Source organism: Sminthopsis crassicaudata, chromosome 1, assembly GCF_048593235.1.
Source record: "Sminthopsis crassicaudata isolate SCR6 chromosome 1, ASM4859323v1, whole genome shotgun sequence".
In the NCBI taxonomy this organism is placed as follows: domain Eukaryota; kingdom Metazoa; phylum Chordata; class Mammalia; order Dasyuromorphia; family Dasyuridae; genus Sminthopsis; species Sminthopsis crassicaudata.
This window is the reverse complement of record NC_133617.1, coordinates 706828003-706842802: the sequence shown is the minus strand read 5'-3', so window position 1 is coordinate 706842802 and position 14800 is coordinate 706828003. Positions and strand designations below refer to the sequence as shown.

The 14800-nt window shown below is 36.4% G+C and overlaps 1 protein-coding gene across 1 annotated transcript in view; it reads right to left on the bottom strand.

The window, feature by feature from the left end:
- Positions 1-14800, bottom strand: part of OXTR (oxytocin receptor) — a 139701-nt gene that overhangs the window by 86594 nt on the left and 38307 nt on the right. The gene's annotated exons all lie outside the window — the stretch shown is intronic.

Below are 14800 nucleotides of genomic sequence, written 5' to 3'. Positions count from 1 at the left end.
CTGAACATCCAACTACCCATCCACTTCTCCTTCAATCCTACAAAACACAATTCACATTCGACCCAGTCAAAGAACTAAAGAATTGAGTGGAGTGGGGCAAGGGGACAGGGTGCCAATTTGATCTGGAAAAAGGAGGTTGAATCCATCTGGAGTCAGTTCTATAGCTTCCCAAAGCTACCTGAAGCATAGCCCAAGATTAAAAAAAATAAATAAATTATCCAGTATATAAGGAGAGTTTTTTAGATCTAACCCCAGAAATAAACTCACCATCAAAGGGAGAGGAGTCAGAAAATAAGTGATAGGAATATATAAGGAAAAAGAGATTAAAATCCCTAAATATCTCAGACAGAAGAAAATTCAGGTAAAAATCTAGAGCACAGGCAGGTAAATCAATAGAAAAGATATTAAAGTTAGAAGATAGTACCAAAACATCTAAAAGATTACAACCCTCTCTAAATAAACATTGCAAAACAAAAGAAATTAAACCAATACCTGATGACATAATGAACCCTGTGGATTCCCAAGAGGGCAATTGAGCATCTGTAGGAGTTTTCAGGGGTTCAAAAAAGAAAATAGAATCTTGAGAGAAGTTATAAGAAAATTGAGGCCAGAAGCTGCACTAGAAATAATTAGCAGAGCAGGAAAACTTGAATTCATAGTGGCAATTCTCTCCAAAGAAGTAAAAGAAAGAATAACAGATTTGGAACACAAATATATGAACTATGGGATAATCTAGGAGAAGCAAAAAGTGAAAAAATAAAATTACCTCTAGGTAGGCAAAACACACTAATCTCTTAAAACAGGGTGCATAAAGATAAAAAAGGATCATAGATCTCCCAAAAAAACATGAAAAGTCAAAAAACCTAAATGCCATAATGAAAGAAAGAATGCAAGAAAACAAAACACCAAGAGAATCTATTATCTCCAAAAAATGCTATAATTGCACCAATATAGGGAAGCAGATTTAGTCACTTTTGAAAACACCATTCAAGAGGTCAGAAAAAAACAAATGCAGGAGTTTATAGAATTATTTTATTGTCAAGATTTAGATTCACTTGGATTCATTGATCTTTAAGGGTATTTCTATTTAGAATCAGAGGCACAGAGACATGTAACCTGCACTCATGATCATAGTATCTTAGATTTACAATTGGAAGAACCTTTAGAGCTCATGATACAGCCCCTTCATTTAACAGATGAGAACATTTCAGTTCTATATTTGAGTGACATTTGAGGATATGGAGACCCCTTCTCGGCTTCCCTCTCAAAGCATTCTATATTGCACTCTGTTTAGAGTAAGTCCTTTCTCTGAAGAGCCTACTGAATTTGAATCTAAGGAAGCTTCTTTCAACTTTTTCTTTTGTATTATCTTTTGGTTCTATGGTCTTATTACTTGGGTTTAAATTCCTCTTTACTACTTACTACCTATGTAACCGTTATTTCTTTGGTCCTCAATGTCCTCATATGTAAAATGAGGGGGAAGTAGTAGTGAGATAGGGGGCTGAGCCTGGAAAATCTAGATTCAAATCTGGCCTCACCATTTGCTAGTTGTGTGACCCTATTCAAGTCACTTTGCCCTGTTAGCCTCAGTTTCCTCATCTGCAAAATGAGCTGGAGAAGGAAATAGCAAGTCATTCCAGTATCTTTGCCAAGAATACCCTGAAAAAGATCACAGAGAGTCAGACATGACTGAAAATAACCGAACAACCACAAAATGAAAAAGTAAGAATAAGTGGTCTCTAAGGCCTCTTACAACTCTAAATCTATAATTATATGATTTCCAAAAAGGTACCAAATTCCTTCATTTGTAACTTCATTATTCTCAGAGCACTAAGGGCATAATAATGTTTTATATTTATTTAGAACTTTATAATCTACAAAGTATTTTCATTTGAGAAAGCATTAATATTGAAAAATAATTTGTATGGTTATTACCCCATTTTGCAGATAAGGAAATGGAAGCTACAAGGCACTGAATGATTTGCCCAGGATCACCAGTTAAAAATTGGGAAAACCAGGCTTCAAGACTAAAGACCACAAAATCTTACAATCACAGAACTTCAGAATTAGAAAGTATTTCAGAGGCCATCCTATTGAATTGGTACAAACAAGAAACCATCTATACTTCACAAATGACTTCAATTGGGGAGGTCCCTGCCTCCAAGGAAGCCATTCTACTTTAGTGTAAACTATTAGGCACTTTTTCCTTACATTTAACCCATTTCTACTGCTTTACAATTTCCATGCATGGCTCCTACTTTTGTCCTCTGAGGTCAAATAAAAGAAATTTAAACCCTTCAAATAGTTGAAGACAAATACCATAACACCCCCAAGTCTTTCTTAGTTAAGAAAAGCAAACAGACATTGGCTTGTCTGAAAGCACGCCTCATTCTACATCTTCAGTCCATGACCTCTCCACCAAGAGGTGAAAAGCATGTTTCATCATCTTCTTCTATAGTTATAATTCAACACCTTGATTCTAGAGATGAGGAAAACTGAGGTTCAAGAATATTAAGTGACTTACCCCAAGATTAATTGATAAGAAGCTTCAGAGGTATGATTTATACCCAGATCTTCTGGCTTCAAAATCATTGTTTATTCCCCTGTACCACTATCCATAGAGTTAGTTCAAATCTCTCCCATTACTATTATTATTATTATATATACTATTATCATATTAATATTTTATTATCATCATCATCATCATCATCATCATCATCATCATCATCATCATCTTAGCTTCCTGTAGAGGTTTCTCTAGTCAACCAATGTTCTCCGCAAGATACCCAAACATGAACACTATACTTCAGTTATGGTCTGATCAAATAAGAATACAGAGGAACTGCTGATATCTATCTTTTCTTTCATTTTTCATGCATTTTCTTTAGTCTAAGTTTCCTAATATTTCACTGTCCATTCACAATGGCCTCTTCATATCAAATTCTTTTTTTTTCTTTCTCACCTGAGTTGTTTTTCTTTGTGTCTTCAAATTGTCATTCCTAGGGGAAACCTCAGTCCTATCAGTCCTCAGCTAATTTTTTTTATCCTATAGAATTTTTATCCATGGGATCTTATCTTTTCTATTTCTGAACCTTTTGAAATCAGTTTTCTAACAAAAAAAATCTAGGTACCTATCAGATTACACTTGATTTTCTTCTTCTCTCTTACAAATTCTAAAATTGTATTCACTTATCTTCAGTGTTTCCCTTATTTCTCTTTCTATCACCAGAATCTCTTTGATGGTCATGAATAGGTCCAAAATAGCCCACCTGTTTTTGTCTTGTCTTTTTGAATGATGAAATTATCGTTAAGCCAAGCCAAGAAATTTACTAACTGCTCCACTTTAAAGGAGGGGAGCTTCAGTAGATGATAACAATTTAAATCTTTATGACAGAATTTATTATTTAATTCTCTAAATCCTTCTTCTGTCCAAACAGAGTATCATATAGTCTCATAGCAATGTCACTTTACTTGTCCCCGTTGATCTTCCTCAAATATTATTTAATATATGTTTCCTACTCTGGTTCCTAGATTTCTCTGATAAGTCTGTTTTCTTATGGTCCATGCTACTCTTCTCTTACCCTGCATTTATTCTATTTATTTTAAACAAGTTTTTTTTTTTTTTTTAATCTTTGTAGGGTCATATTTTAGTCTCAATTCTTGTACCTTGAAATTTCAGGGATACTTATGAAGTCAAGTATCTCTTTTCCTGGTACAGTTGCCAGGTGCATTTGTGCAGTTTAACTGTTGAAATCTTTCTTGTATTTCTCATTATTGGATATTTCTACTGCTATTCCTCCCTATTTTTGAAACTTTTTATGATATTTAGGCTAATTGATATCCATAGACAATTTTCTATCATTTATGGTGATCAGCAGCCATAACTTTTTTTTTTCCCCCCCTGAGGCTGGGGTTAAGTGACTTGCCCAGGGTCACACAGCTAGTAAGTGTTAAGTGTCTGATACCAGATTTGAACTCCGGTCCTCCTGAATTCAAGGCTGGTGTTCTATCCACTGCGCCACCTAGCTGCCCCCGTAACTTTTAACTATGTAGCCAAAGTATGTAAATAACCATTAGCTAGCCTTCTCACTTCTAGTTATTTTTCCCCCAAATATCTGGCTCTCTATTTCCCTAAGTTTTTCTAATTTTCTTTCATCAAGGATGGACAGCTTTTGTCATGGGACTAGTCCTGTGAAATTCACAAATCTAACCCATTTCTATTATGGAGACGCCTAATTTTCCCCATGACTATAATATTCCAAAATATCTGTTTGGTTTTTTTCAGGCTCAGTTTTTTTTTCATCCTACAGACTACTCCCTAGACATGTCCCCTTTCTTCTCCCTGGAATCTTCCCCTTTCTACATTGTTCCTTATCTATAACCCCATCATATGTGGAATTTTATAGGCTAGAAACTTATAGTTTTCTAGTTGAATGATGTCAACATACCTGTTGGTGGGAGAGGGGGGAAGAATTGTGTGAAATCAGGTCTTCCTTCTTTATAAAATACTCAAAGAACACAGACCCTAGAGCATGGAACCAGGTGTTCCAAAGTGATCTTGATATATCCAAGTTCTGGGAGTAGCCTCTCCCTACATCATTAGAACTCCCTTTTACTGTCAACATCCTCAAGTCAGAGACATACCTGCTTGCAGCCCTGGTTGTGTCTTACATAATTCACAAGCTTATTCAAACAAGCTGACCACACAATTCACTTTCTGTCCAAAACTGCTCAAATCCTATATTCAGGCTGTTTCCCAATAGGCACATATATTTTGGCAATTTTTATTAAACCAAAATTATTTTCATATTTCCTTTTAGGCATTAAAATAGTCATCTATAACAGTGACAAAATCTTCCATCCGTTAACAGTCAATTTAGATAATTTCTTATGTTTATCTTTTTTTCTGACTTCTTTAGCACTAAACTTCTCCCTGTGAAAAGGCCTTTAAGAAGACAATACTCTACACCAATCCCACTTGGGAGATGTTGGTTCCATCCTCATCATGAAGCAATCAGTGGAATCTCTTTCTCTGAAACTGTCAGATGTGGGCTCAATTTGAAGAGGTGGGATTCATGTCTCTGGGCCTTCTCGTGTTCCTTCTCCACTTCCTTTGGATATCTCTAGTTAAGCTATTTGGCCTTCTCTTTTGGACTTTTCCCTTAAACTCACCCAGAAAAAGTACTACTTTTTCTCCAGCATTGATGTGTTCATCTAATTCTTCTGTGAAACCATTTAGTGTTGGAAATGGACTCTAGCACATCCCCTTCATATTCTCAGAATCTCAGATTTAGGGGTTATACTTAGCTCTTAGGCTGAACCTTATCTGTATCTTTATGGGAAATAATAATGGCAACAGAAATAACAGCAGTAGTGGCAGCAACAGTGATAGTAACAGTAGCAGTAATAACAGCAACAGTAGTAGTCATAGTAGAAGTAGCAGCAGCAACAGCAGTGATAGTAGCAATAGAAGTAGTAGGAGTTGCAGTTGTAAGAGCAGCAGCAATAACAGCAACAACAACAATAGCAACAACATCCATAGTAGTAGCAACAGTGATAGTAGCAGCAACAGCGATAGTAACAGTAGCAATAGTAGCAGCAGCAGTAGTAGTCATAGTTGCAGCAGTAACAGCAGCAGCAATAGCAATTTGGCAAAAATAGTAATAGTAGCAACAACAGTTGTAGTAGCAGCAACAGGAACAGAAGTATCAGCAGTAGTAATAGCAGCAGCAGGGGCAACAACAACAACAATAGTCATAGTAACAGGAGGAGGAGTAGCAGCAATACTAGCAGGAGCAGAAGTATCAAAGCAGTTAATAGTATAACAGCCTAAAGACAAAGGCATGGATTTATTGGTTTCTGAAAATCCTTCCAAGGCCTCCCATTAACAGCCAAGTGAAGTTACTGTGTAACAGTTAGGAAAACTGTTCCTATAAAAAATTAAGAAACAATAATTTCATCTGAATGTTCAAAGAAACCCAAAACATTCACATAGTTAGTGGATTAATCTGTCTCATCCAAGCATGATTGCTTTCTATATAAATATAGACTAGGCATTCTTGTACTATTCCCATCTGTGCCAGGAAAATAAAAAGACTTGACTCTCAGGAGTTTGCTTCTATAAAATAAATATATGTCTGATTATAGGATTAGAAACAAAAACTACAAAAGCAAACCACCAGGCCGGGGTTGGGTAGTATTTTTTGAAACTAAATGGTCTAGTGGGAAAAGCCAGAAAATCCAACCCAGTCACTCTAGAGATGTTTATTTTTTTTTTAATGAATTTAACCACTACTAGAACAATTAGACATGGAGACTTGATTTCCTGCCCCCACCCAGGTCCCCACTTGAGTACAGACTGGCCTCAACAGAGTCTGTCACAAAATCACATAATTTCAGAGTTGAGATTTCAGAGGTTATCTACTGACCTACCTGAAAAAGAACTCTGCTGCAATACAGCCGACCAGCAGATATCCAACTTTTACACAAAGACAAAGAAGTGGGTGTGCAATCTATTCCTCCTTTGGACAACAGTAATCACTATGATATTAGATGGAGAAGTGGGAGGGGAGGCATTATTCTATCAAACTTAAGTTTGTCTTTCTGTGGATTTCCATCTATTCCTGGTTTTGCTTTTGTGAACCAAATAGAAGTATAATCCCTCTTCCACATAAAAATCATTCTAAATATAGAAGGTAGCCATCATCATCTTTTCTCTCCCTTTAACTCTTCAAGAAGAAAAGAATGTATCAGCGTGGTGCTATTAGCTGACAAGATCTAGGAAGAAGTCAAAGAATGACTAACAAGTTTCTTTCAGTTAATAATCTTACAGATTTAGAACCACAAAAAGAGGGGGAAAATCTCATCTTAAATATTAGCGGATCAGACTTAGAATAATTAACCAAGAAAGGCAGGAACTTGGTCTAAATACTTTCTAGCATCCCATCTAACTTTAAGATTTTACAATCTTAAGGCTCAAGAAGCGACTGACACTTTTCATGGAAATCAATCCATGAAAGTTGTCTATTTTGGCTGGAATAGAGAATGTTTCAAATGTAATAAGGCATAATAAATCTCAAGAGAAGTTGGAAATCAAATTATAAAGGGTAATGGAGCTTGTATTTTATCCTAGAGGCAATAGGGAGCCACTTAAATTTCTTGAGTAGATAGTATCATGATCAGAATTATGCATTGTGAATATCAAATTGGCAGCTCCATGGAGGATAAATTAGAAAGCAAGATAGGATACAAGCTATTACAACAGTCTAACTGCAAGATTATAAGAGTCTGAATTAAAATGTTGCTGTCTTACTAGAAAGAAGAGAACAAATGGTAGGGATATGATGGGTAAATTATAAGAATTGGCAACTCATTGGATGCAATGATCACATTGAGTGAGAGGGAAGAGTTAAACATGATTCCAAGACTGTGGCTAGAAAATGGAAGGCCAGGTTATATTTAAACTATATATTCAACTAACAATTCCCTAAACACATTTGCTCAACATAAGTCTCTCTCTATTCCAAGCATAGCCATAAGATATAAGACATGTGATGGAAGGAGAGGGAACATCCCACAAATGCCCCGCCAGACCCTTTAGCACACAGAATACATCAATATAAAGGGATACTTCCCAACATCCCTAGATGTATATAGATATTCCCTCACCCAAGAGTCAGAAGTTTACTTGGGTCTGTTCTTCTTTCTATTGATCAGCCAGTTTTTCCCAAAGGGGAGTTTTATGATCACCATCCTCCCTTTTCAACTATCACCACTAAGCATCACCACCCTATTCCAAGTAGTACTTGCTCCATAGTTTACTTGCCCTGAACATCTACTCTGAGTACTAGCTATAATTCCCTTATATAGGGAATTCCGTTGCTAGGAGGATGTTTTTTTTGATCCCATCATTAAACTGTCAGAGAGCTTTTAAAATGAATTGATGATTAACAGATGTTTCTCAGAGCCAGTACCCACTGGCAAATAGGTTTACCAAAACATTATCAGATATTGCAACAAAGATTTGTATACAATGCCAATAAAAATGAATGGGTGAGAGCCCAAGTATTTGAGTGGCAATGAGGTCTTTTATGAGAGTTCACTGGATCTGAAGAAGCATAACTGAAAGAGACCTTAGATATCATCGAATTAATGACCTACAGCTAGAAAATAATTTAGAGGCCAAGGACAAGGCAAACTCTTCATATTGGTCAGCCCTTCCCATTTTACAAATAAGAAGATTAAGGTCCAGAAAGATTAAAGACTTGGTGAAAGGTTGCAAAGATTATGTATCAAGAGATGGATTCCACTTCAGGACCTCTCACTTTCAGTCCTTCACTGTCTCAACAATTTTTAATAGGAAACCCCTTTCTAACACCAAAAAATTTCCTAGAGCTAACTTTATTAGAGCTAACAACATGAAAATGACAATGACAATTGTGCATGTAGATTTGTGGACTCTTTACTAACTTCAAACCTCACCATCACCCTGAGGTATGCGTGGCCCATGGGTTGAGAATAATAGCAACATACACCTATAATGAATGGCTGAAATCATTCAGACTAATAAGAAAATGTGATGAGAAGGGACATGGAATTATTTTTCCAGTTGGCTGTCTATACTAAGATAATTCAATCTAACTTCACTTGATACCATGTAAGTGACAAAAGATATGATGAAAAGAAAGATGCTGATGAAAACCTGCAATGTGCCAGTGGTCAGATAAGGATGCAAATAGTATCCAGAGAGCCTAGACATTTCTACCTTTGGCAGTGAGGGGAAATCATAGAGAAGAATTTGTTTATTTCAAGATCTTCCACAATTCATCCCTTAGGAACATATTAATGGTACACAGAAATTCCTACTTCCAACCTCAATTTGGGAATAGAAAGAAAGAAAGAAATATATAATTTATTACTATCTTTCATTTTTAAATAACCAGAATTTCCTATTTTATCCCAGAGATCCATCCCTGATAATAAAGAATAGAAAGATGAAAAAAATTCCTGCAAAACTAACCATTATACTAAAAAGCCTGGCATTACATGCAGTTTTCCATGCTTGTGATCCCGAACCTGTGCAAAGAAGCAGAGGCAAGTACCTTCATATATCTCTTCTTTGGGGCTAGTGTATATATACCCTTGTTGTTGATATTCCGATATTTCCCATCTTCATGACTCCAGTTGGGCTTTCCTTGGTAAAAATATCAAAGCAATTTGCCATTTACTTCTCCATTTTATTTTATAAATGAGGTTAAGTAACTTTCCCAGAGTGTCATAGCTGATAAGTGATTAAGAATAGATTTGATCTTCCAGACTTGGTATCTGGCACTGGATCAACTATACCACCTAGATGCTTGTATTTACCCTATTGTATGTTTAATTATATCATACCTAAGTATAATATCACTATCACTCACCTTAGTTTTTTCCTCTGCAAAGTAGATTATTCCTACAGTTAACAGGTTTATTATTGCATATTATAAAGGACAATAATAGGTAAAATTGATAATAATATAGCACTTCAACTTTACAAATGTAATAAATAGTGTTCCCAAGTGCTCTTTGGGTTCATATACAATCAGAAGTCTTACTTCAAAAGTCCTCACAATGGGTTGACTTTTCATAGTCAGATAACTAAACCAATTCACATGAAAAGCATTTAATGAAATTGCATGGTAAGAAAAGTATCAAGAGAACATTCACAACATAAATCTAGCATATGGTCTCCCACCAAAAGCCATATATGAATAGTGGAAAGAAAATGGATCTTCTGAGGGAATACCACAAAGGAGTGCCCAGACATGAAATTGGGATGGGCATGGAGGGCCAACTCTTCCCTCCAACCTGCAAGGACACCCAGATCTGGTGTTGTCACCATGTTGTTCTTCCCAGTCTAATGGGAAAGACAACATGAGAATAATTACATACAACAAGCTACATATAGGGCCAATTTGGAATAATCAACAGAGAGAAGGCACTAGAATTAAGAGGGATTAAGAAAAGCTTCCTATAGAAGTTAGGATTTAAGCTGATATTTGAAGGAAGTCAAGTCAGAGATGAAGAAGCAAAGTATTCCAGAGAAATAGATTAGAGAAAATACCTGGAGATAGAGCATCTTGTTTGAGGAACAAGAAGTAAGTATTGCTTGATTTAAAAGTACACAGCAAATGTAAGGTGTAACAAGAGTGGAAAGATAAACAGGCTTTGAATACTAAACAGAAGGATTTTCTATTTTAATCCTAGAGGTAATAGGGAGCCATTGATATTAATGGAATAGAGAAGTGGCAAGGTCCAATCTGTGCTTTAGAAACATCACTCTGATGACTGAACAGAGGAGAAAGTTGGAGGAGGTAGTAGACCTGCCAGAAGTGAGGATGATCTCGTCACTAACTGACAGAGACACAGGATCCTCAAATTGGAAAGGTTCTCAGACAGCCAGTCCAACCTAGTCTGTCATCACCCTTGCAATAAATCTGACAAATGGTCACCCAACTTTTGCTTGGAGACCTCCAATGAAGGGGAACTCACCACCTCCAGAGATGGCCCATTCAACTTTTGAAGAGTGCCATTTTTAGAGCAGTTTTTCCGACATCATGACCATATTGGTCTTTTTGACATCTCTCCAGAGTCTTCTCTTCTCTAGGCTAAACATTTTCTATTCCTTCAGTCAATACTCCTATAACGTAACCTTAAAGCCCTTCATCATTTCCAGACTCTGGACATTTTGCAGCCTATCAATACCCAGGAGTTCTAGGGCCAGAATGGAACACGATAGTCTATAATATATATTTCCAGGAGAGAAAATAGTGGGATTCTCACTTCCCTAGTCCCAGGCACTGCCTATCTTAATGCGCCTAAAATAGCTTTAGCTTTTGTTGGCAGTTGAGTAGTATTGATTCATCGGGTTCTTTATTGCACTGCATATATAAACAACAAGCTTTCCAACTCCCATTAGCTTTCAAAAGAGAAAAGCTGGTGCCAGCAGAGAGCTTGTGGTGGTACACAACAGATCCATAATCCTTGAGATCCTTGAAATGCTCAGTCATTAAAAACTTCTGATGTGCATGGGGTGAGCTGAATGATCGTCTGGGTCTTTGGGTCCCAGGCCTGTCTATGGAGCTGGATCTGTGGCCTTAGGATCACTTGATAAAATGCTGGAAATTCAAATCAGTAATGCATATGTATTCATTGCTGTCTCTGTGTTAGACGCCAAAGACAATGAACACAAAATAGTCCTTGCCATATGTCCTACAGAGGAACAAGAAGACATAAATAAGTAAATGTGATGTAATTTAAAGGAGATCTTGGTCTGGTAGGGAAGAATAGTTCTAAGGAATGTGCCCTGATCTATGATCTCATTGACATAGGGAACTCCAAAGGAAAGAAATGCCCCTACCAGAGCAGAATGGCATCCTTTTTGTGATTTATAATTTTGGAGAGCTGCTCCGTCCTTGAGCATGGAAAAATTAAGTGACTTGCTCAGTTACACAGTCATTATGTGTCTGAGGCCAGCTTCCCAGTCTTCTTGGTCATAGGCCAATTCTCTATCTAATATGCTCCACTGTCTCTCAATAGACATACCAACTATAATAAAATTTCCATTTTGTCTTAAAGTCTTCAAAGTGTGAGAAACATTTTCTCATCTGGTCCTTTTCAAGCTGCAGAGTATCTAGGAGGTAGCTGCTGTTGTTATCCCCATTTATAAATGAGGAAACTGAGGTTCAAAGAAAGTAATTGAGTCTCTCAAATTTAACTAACAAGGAAACAGCAGAAGTTGGATTTGAAACCAGGTCTCTCTGACGCCAATTCATCATTCCATTTCACTGAATTGCCTCTCATAGTCTGAAATACAAAGTAGAGCAATTTAGAGAAGGGATTCACTCTTCCCAGCCGAGGGATAATAAGGAAGGCTTTAAGGGAGAGGCTGAATTTAAGGTTGTCCCTGAAAAATCAGCAAAATTTCTGTAGGCAAAATGGGGAGGGATTGATCCTCAAGTCAGACTGAGCTATAGCTATTCCTAGATGGAGCTTTTGATTAAAAATCATATAAAATGTAGCTGGACATCTTCCCACATGAGATTTGATTTTTAAAAGGATAGGACCTTGGTTTCTTGGACCAAAATATTCATCCATGCTCTGATTTATATAAATATGCATATGTAGAAATGTACAAAATTGTAAACCTGGCGAAACTTTAATGCATTTGGCCAAAAGAAAATCTTGTAATGGAGGAATGCCAGTAATTAGATCCATATTCAAATAGTTTGCAGTGTGAGTCTGAGGAAATCAAAAAGCTAAGATGAAAAGCAAATCTATGCAGGTTTCCTTAACTTGGGTTTTGTGAACCTGTTTTTTAAAATATCTGTATTTCCAAATTATTTGTTTTCTTTGTGATCACAAGTATTTAATTTTATTCATTTAAAATATTATTCTGAGAAGGAATTTATAGACTTTACCAGATTACCAAAAGGGGAAAAGGTTAAGAACCACTAGTCTAGAAGATGAGTGGAAACAACTTTCCATCTGGATGTTAGCTATGGTACAACATAGAGTATGAGAGCAATGGAATAAAAGAAGAATCCTATCCTCATTTCTAAGCTTTTACTGTCTGTTCTATAGGCTTTTATCAGCAGGGCTATAGGCTCTTTCTTATGTTGTAGAACTTGACTTGACCATGCCCTGAACCTGTTTCCTGCTCCACCAGGAGATATATAAAAGGCTTCCTAATCAAGGCAAAAATGCCTTCAGTTTTTAAGTCTTTTTTGTGATTAGTTTGTGCCTGTTCTTTTGAAGTTTAATTTGGTTCCTGATCATTTCCCTCATTTGAGCCTTCATACTCCCTTATTATTTGTTTGGTTTTAATTAAAACTCAAGAATTGAATTTGGCGTCAATGTGAATTCAGAGCCTCGTTCTGCTGCTTGCTATCTGTGCAATTGTGGGCAAATTACTTTCATTTCTAGAATTTTGTAAAATGATAGTGTTAGAATAAATGATTATTCTAAAGTCCCTTTTAGCTTTCAATCTGATATTCCAAGGCTAGCAACATATATTTCAATGCATTAAGGATCTGTGATTGTCCCAACATGCAAGCTCCCTTCTTTGATACTTATAACATATGATATGTCTTCCAGATTCAGAAACCTTAAGTGCTTTGTCTATGGTCAAACAGCTAGACAGGATGTGAACCCAGTTTTCTAAATTCCAAATTCAGTAGTCCATCCAATTATGCCAGGTTGCCTTTCCACAAAATATACATAAGTCAATTGCATCCAGCTAATCCAATTCATTATATATATATATATATATATATATATATATATATATGTATGTATGTATGTATACACACACATATATATATTAGCATGCACACACATATATACAAGTACATATACATATACATATATATGTATATCAACAGTATACTAATGAAGACATTCTCCCACTCACAAACTAATTATCTTCCTTCCTCAAAACCATGGTCATCACTTTCTCCAATTTGGCAGAAGCAAATCAGGGAACCAAAGAAATCATGGAATTAGAGAAATAACATATTTTTAGGGATTCATTGCTTCCCTTTCTGACCCATATTTCAAGTGTAACTACGTTTAACTTTTTGTTCCCAATTTGTTTTTTTTAATTATTATTATTCTCAGCTCTCTTAATTCTTACTTCCCACACTGTCTTTGCAATCCATTGACAATGATTGTCTCTGGTATGCCGTAGCAGGGAATATCTGGACCTTTTTGTAAAATAATATTTTATTTTTCCCCAATTCAAGTAAAACATTTATAATATTTGGTTTTTTTAATTGTGAATTTCAAATTCCATCCCTTCCTCTCTCTCTTCACTCCTCTCCTTGATATGCATGTGCAATTATATAAAAACTATTTCCATATTACTTATTTTATAGACTAATTTCCATATTATAGGAAAGACAGAGACAAAGACAGAGAGAGACCAAGGGACAGAAAAGTAGAATGTTTTAGTTTAGAATAGATTAGTTATCAACTCTTTATCTGAAGTCAGAAAACATTTTTCATAATGAATTCTTTGGGAATGCCTTGGATCATCGTATTGCTAAAAATAGCTGTCATTCACAACTGATCATCACACATTATGGCTGTTACTGTGTACAATGTTGTCCTGGTTCTGCTCACTTCACTTTGTCTTAGTTAATTTAAATCTTTCCACACCTAGACTTTTTCAACCAGAAGGAATGGAAGAATTAGACTATATGTCAAAACCTTTCCCCAGGATCTTGGAATCTCATTGCAATCCTCGATAAAGGAGGCAAGTAAAAATTCTCACATAACAATATGTCCAGTCTCTGCTCAAATTTGAGAGGACAAAGATGAAATTCCCTAAATTCTGACCTGAGATAAAAGTTCTCTTCCATGTTCCCCACTGTTAGGTTCTTACAAAGTGCTAATGAGATAATGAGATATTAGGTTCTTACTAAGTGCTAAGTCAGTACTTAACAATTCTCTAGTTACAGCCTTTAGGGGAGTTTAACCCCTTCGAACTCCTGGGGAGGAGCTTGCATGCTTAGGAGGAGCAAGTTCATTGGTTGAAGTAATTTTTTTCCAGAAGCCCTTGCATTATCCCACGCCCATTCTCTGGGAGGATAAAAGAGGGTGGCACTCGAGAGATAGAGAGTCTTGTCTGGGTCATACTTGAGGCTGCTCTCTGGAGGAAGAAGTCACTACTCTGGACCAGAGTTGGAGGTAACTGTCTGGAGACAAGGGCTCTCTACAGGAAGAAGAATCTGTTGGAAAGATTCAGCAGTCTCTGGAGACA